Source organism: Micromys minutus, assembly GCF_963924665.1.
Source record: "Micromys minutus genome assembly, chromosome: 27".
Lineage (NCBI taxonomy): Eukaryota > Metazoa > Chordata > Mammalia > Rodentia > Muridae > Micromys > Micromys minutus.
The window spans coordinates 5,434,997-5,440,996 of NC_137962.1; positions in this window are offsets into that span (position 1 = coordinate 5,434,997).

Sequence of the window (6,000 nt, forward strand, 5' to 3'; positions counted from 1 at the left end):
ACAGAAATAAATAACATATCATTTTATATACAACAATATATATGTTTAATTGTTTATGCTTTACTATTAATCACAGATTGAAATTGAATTAAGTACAGAAAGTTGACAAATTGTTTGTAGTTAATCATTCTTTTTAAAAACCTTGCTTACATTGTGCAACAGTACCACATATCAAAAGAGGTGCAAGCATGCATGTGTAACCAGAAGAATATAAGCAAACTTTAATGTTCTCATTTTATTAATTTTCCTTAAAAATGAACTCATTCTGCAGAAATATTGGAAATCATTTCATTTTCAAATAGAGAATGACAAGAAAGTTAAATAGGTGCCCCGTTTGGGATAGTCTATGAATTAGAGTCTAAATCATTATGAAATATTGTTATGTATTTTTCTTTAACAAACTAAAGAGGAAACTCTCAGTCAGCATTAGTCATGAGGAGGAAGTCTAGAAATTATGCCACAGAGGGTCATGCACAATCTGTGGGACAGAGTGGAGCCTCAGAAATGAATTCATGAATGAATGGGCAGACCAAAATTTAAACATGGCTTGTCACATTTATTTTTCAGTACATTTGAGTTCTCCATCTCCATTTTCATCAATAAATGGGAAGTATAGTTTTTTTTTTTTTTTTTTTTTTTTTTTTTTTTTTTTTTTGCAGGTATAGGATTTAAAGTATATGGTAGAGTTTTGACAAAACCTCTTTCCTTTAGTCTTCAATTACCTGTGAGTAATGATTCTAGTTTTAAGGTAACATCAATTAGTGACCTATAATTTGATTAATATTCACTATATTTTAAGACAATTGTTTTAAATACCATAAAAGTTGCCACCTTCAAGACTTCCAATGGAGGGATTGAGACATCAACCAATCTGTAAAACCTTTGATCTATACTTTGTCCTGCCTTCAAGATGTGCTAGAGTAAAAGAGGCAGAGAAATTGTGATAGTAGCCAACCAATGAGTGGTCTAGCTCAAAAACCATGCTATGAGAAGAAGCCTACCCTGACACTGCTTGAAGGAGCAGGAACTAAGAGTTAGGTAGCCCAGAGATCTAGAATAGAACCAAATAAAACTGGTAAAAACGCCAATAAAATGATTCCTGATGATAGATTTTTTGATTTACTTGTAAACAGGAGCTTAGTATAATACTCTTCAGAGAGCATTCATCCATAATTGGTGCACATACTCAATCTCAAACATTAGGTGGAGCTCTGAGAATCCTGAGGATGATGAGGAGGAAGGATTGTAGGACCTAGAAGGACAATGCACACCACACATACATACACGCGCGCGAGCACGCGCGCGCGCACACACACACACACACACACACACACACAGCAACAATAATAGAAAAAAACACACATGCAGTATTAATGAATCTTTTCTTCTGGGTCTCACAGAGACCGAACCAACAATCAGGAAGCCTGCATGTGTCTGACTTAGGTTCTTGGCATATATGTTATGGTTACGTAGCTTAGTATTTTTGTGTGACTTTTAACTGGGAGTGGGGGTGTCTCTGACTCTTTTGCCTACTCCTTGGATCATTTCCCTCCCACTGGGTTTCCTTATCCAGCCCTAATAAGCGGGAAGGTGCCTAGTCTTACTGCAAAATTGATATACCATGTTTGGTTGATAGCCCTGGGATGCTTTGTCCTTTTCTGGAGGAAAACAGAGGAGGACTGGATGGGTGCTGGGATTTGGGTGAGACAGTGGGAGGAGAAAAAGGAAGAGAAACTGCCATTGGATGTAATACATAAGAGAAGAAGAAAAACAAAAGACATTACATAAGTAACCATCTTAGCAACTTTTTTGTTATGTTAACCAGTATAATTTTCATTCACTATTAATTATGTTTGTACTCTTGAATTAGCACCCCTGTTTATTTCCAAAAACTCACTTGTTTTGCAGAACTAAAACATTATGCCTATTAACTAGAGAGCCTGCCCTTCTTCCAGTGGACCCTGGAAAACACTATTCTATGTCTCTGTGATTTTAACTACTCTATAATCGTGAGCACTGTGAGTGTACTTTAGGTGTCTCACCCACTTGAAATTATTGAGCATATGTCTGTGTGACCGGCTGAATGTGTTACACTATTCTCAGGGCTCATTTATGTTTCAGCACATACAAGATTTTCTTCCTCTAGTGTTTTGTTTGTTATTATTTTGTTTTTAGCTGTTTTTAAAAACTTAAACATGGTTGTACTGAGGCCAACCTGTGACTGAGTGGTCCTCCACGGGTCCTCCACATGGAGTGGATGAACAGGCAGGCCTGTGAACAAGACACAGTGCCAACACTGCTGTCTCTATCTTTAAAATACAAGCGCTTTATTTAGCTGGTTTTGGAGATGCATGGAGGATCAGATAAAGACAAGGACTGCCTACTGAGCATGGCGGCCAGCCTGGGTGCTGGAGACCATTCTGTGGCTGGACCGGTGCAGTGTCAGCTGCTCAGTCCACGTGTCTCCCAAACACTCTCCTCTCCTTTGAAATAAGGAAGTTGAATCTCAAGTTTATTCATATCTGCTTAAAAAACAATCTTGGACACACATCTTTTATACCAACCCTCAGGCAACAGGCACAGTTCACAGAGAATTTCAGGCCAAAACCAAAAACAAACAAAAACCAAAGGGCATTTTCCCTCTTAAAGGATAAAGAAGAAAGCAAGATATGGCTCCTAAGTTCTGACATCATGTAATAGCCACAAGACAATTATTTGAGTGCTAGACTATTTTCTCTTTCTTCCATGTGAAAGGATGAGAGGCCATGAAAATCAAAGAATCATGAGGTAAAAGTGAGCATGCTCTATGTGCTCATTAAAATGGGCCATACTAAATTCAACTGGAGGATAATGGAGTGAAATTAAAGGGACTTCTAAATTCTGTGTCAGTCTCCTTCAATCATTTCTAACAATGTCCTCATGTGTCTTCCTAAGGGTAAGGAAAACTTCCAGGAAACCAACTGAGATGCTGCCATTTCTTCCTTTGATCTTCTTCTTCTGTCATTTGGATACCAAGTCACTACAGCAGCTCTGCTTCAGGCCCGCCCTGGGATCGCGCCTGCTCCTCTTTTTACTTCAGCCTCCTACGTTCTGCTGCTTTATAATTTTTACCTTAAAATGTTCAACAGCATGCATGTTTTTAGCCAGCAAAAATTTCTAGTATTATGCTTTTTTTTACATTTATTTTAATGGTGCTTTTCTTTAAGTGAGAGGCTCTGGGAAAAATGGGGCATTAAGGTTGACAGCACGTGCTGGTGGGATAGAATGTCAGGTTCCTTTCCTTGCCTACCATTTTTTTTTTAAAGCTAATCAAATTCGATTATAGCTTTGTTTCTTTGTTTGGATTAAGTGGCTTCTGCAAAATGTCAGTGTTTGCTTTTGTCTTTTTTAATGTATTTATTTTATTGGGAATTAAGGGAATGCAGTTCTATGACTCAGTTTCTTTCTTTGAGTTTCATTCATTGTTGGCAGCCAATTATGTGGATTCTTTTATTAGACTCTGCCCCGATCTAAACTGCTCGGTGTGTGGAAGACTCCTCCATGGCTCCCTTTCTCTTCTATACTGTGCATTTGGATCTGTTTCAAGCTTCCATTTTTCAGTGGTAGAACAACCCTACTTATTAATAATTTAAGTCTCTTTCTATTTTCAAGTAATATAGCTACATAATTTGGGGGGAGGGGTTGGTATGTTTCATGGGGCAAAAGTTCAAAGAAATAAGCAGAAAGTCCAATCTCTAAGGAGATCCTGCCCGAATTTTCTCTTCCATCTTTACCTGTTACTCGGGTGAGGAAGGATGGGATGCCTTTTCAAGAATGTTATTTTATGGTATGTACTCACTGATGAATGGACATTAGCCCAAAAGCACAGAATACCTAGGCTAAAACTTACGGATCACAAGAAATTTAACAAGCAGGAAGGCCCAAGTGAGAATCCTTCAATCCCACATAGAAGGGGGGAACAAATAATCAATGGAGGCAGAGAGAGGGAGGGATCTGGGTGGGAGAAAGGAAGGGGAGGGGAAAAGGAAACAGGTTCAGGTATGGGAGGGGACAGGAGAGAAGCCAAGAGAGCCAGGAGAATGAATGGGGGCTAGTGAGGGGACACTCTAGAAAGTATAAGAGATTTGGGAGGTGAGAGACTCTCAGGACTCAATGACTCTGACCTACTAAAATGTCCAACAGTGGAAAAAGGGAACTCAAACTAGATAGACAGGGCCTGAAGTGGAAGAATGAGGTTACCATTCCACAGTTAAAATTTCTGACCCAGAATTGTAGTGCCTAAAGGAACTGCAGGGATGAAAATGGAAAAACGACTGAAAAAAAGGTAATCCAGTGACTGGTCCAACTTAGGATCTATCTCATGTAGTGGGCACCAAGGCCTGTCACTATTACTGATGCTATGATGTGCCTACAAGCAAGAGCCTAGCATGGCTGTCATCTGAGAGGCCCTATCAGCAGCTGACTGAAACAGTTGCAGATACTTACACCCAACCATTAGACTGAAGTCAGACAGGGACCCTATAGTTAAAAAATTCATCATCTAAATCTCAGATGAGTATGATGGTGGCTGGAGGCCAGAAATGGCACATGGAAGTATGAAATGTCTGAAGTCAGAGGGAGGATGGGGTAAACCTCCTCTCCAGATTCTTAGGAGTATTCTCTCTTTTGGCTTCTTTTCCCTGGATGAACCAATAGACTTCTAGCCAGGGAAGACATGTCTCATCTTGTGTTCGTACCTTAGAAATGGTACCGCATAGACTTAGCCCTGGAGACTTAGGAGAGCCATTTAAAGCATACTTCTTGTTGTTTGCAAAAGATGAGAAACTGAGTAAAAGCTAAACCAACACTAAGGCATAGTGACCACTGAAAGTAATAATGTTAGCCCAGCTTGTCTCTCATTCTGTGAACACGTTTCCTTCCAGCTTGGGTTAGAGGACAGAGAAAAGGGCTCCTCTTGCTTTCGTACAGTGAATATTTTCGTTTCAATTAGTTGTGATACCGGTTACCTAGAATTTGGACAAGTTCAAGGAAACTGCTTGTTGATGGCTAGTTAAAAAATGTCACAGCTGGTGTCTCGCAGAGCTGCCCATTCAGCATTTTATTGAACACTTGTGGGCAAGATGATATGAAGCAAGCTCATGAAGAAATTTGGCACGATTCACATCAGTGGCAGGACAGAGGGATATGGATGCAGGAACTCCTGCTCTGGCTCAAGAGTTGAGCACACAGCCTGCACACGGACCACTCCCTGCAGGCATGTGACGTTATTCACTCTTGGCCATCCCAGTATTTAGAGTCAGCTCCAGACATTTACCAACTGGAAATAACATAGTCGATTTCTCTTTCTCACTTTTTTTGACTTAATCATTATAGCTCGTTTTTCTAGCTCCCTCTCCTAACATTTCCCGCAGTTTAGGCAGAAGCCGAGGCTCACTGTAAATGGCTCACAGAAAGTAGAAAGGGATTAAGCTGAGGTGACCACTGGGAGGAAGTGACCCTGACAAATCTCTGAAGGTTGTTGCCAGGCATGATGGCTTGGGCCAGCTCTGCTTGCCAGGATTGAGCTGTTCCTTCTTGTGTTATCTCCATGGACCAGAAGCCGGGCTGGGAAAGAAGATAGCATATTTAAGGCAGGTGCATCCCAGGTGAGAGCTGGTTGTAAAACAAGCACTGGACTAGACATTGCAACCATAAATTATGACTTAAAGAAGAAATTTTGACCCTGAAGGCAGCATGCACTATGAATCATTTTTTCTTGAAGTTAACAAATACTGACAAAGTGGCCTCATTCTGTCTGAGGAGGAATACAAACAAAAAAACAAACAAACAAACAAAAAAAAAACAGCAACAAAGTGCTGGTTTTGTTTGTTTGTTTGTTTGTTTGTTTTTTAAAGTGCTCCAGGAATAAAGAATACATTGAACAAAGCTTTGCAGTGCTGGAAATGGCTTACTCTGGAATCTAGTTATTTAAGACAATTTTGCTGTATGGTCGCAGGGTTG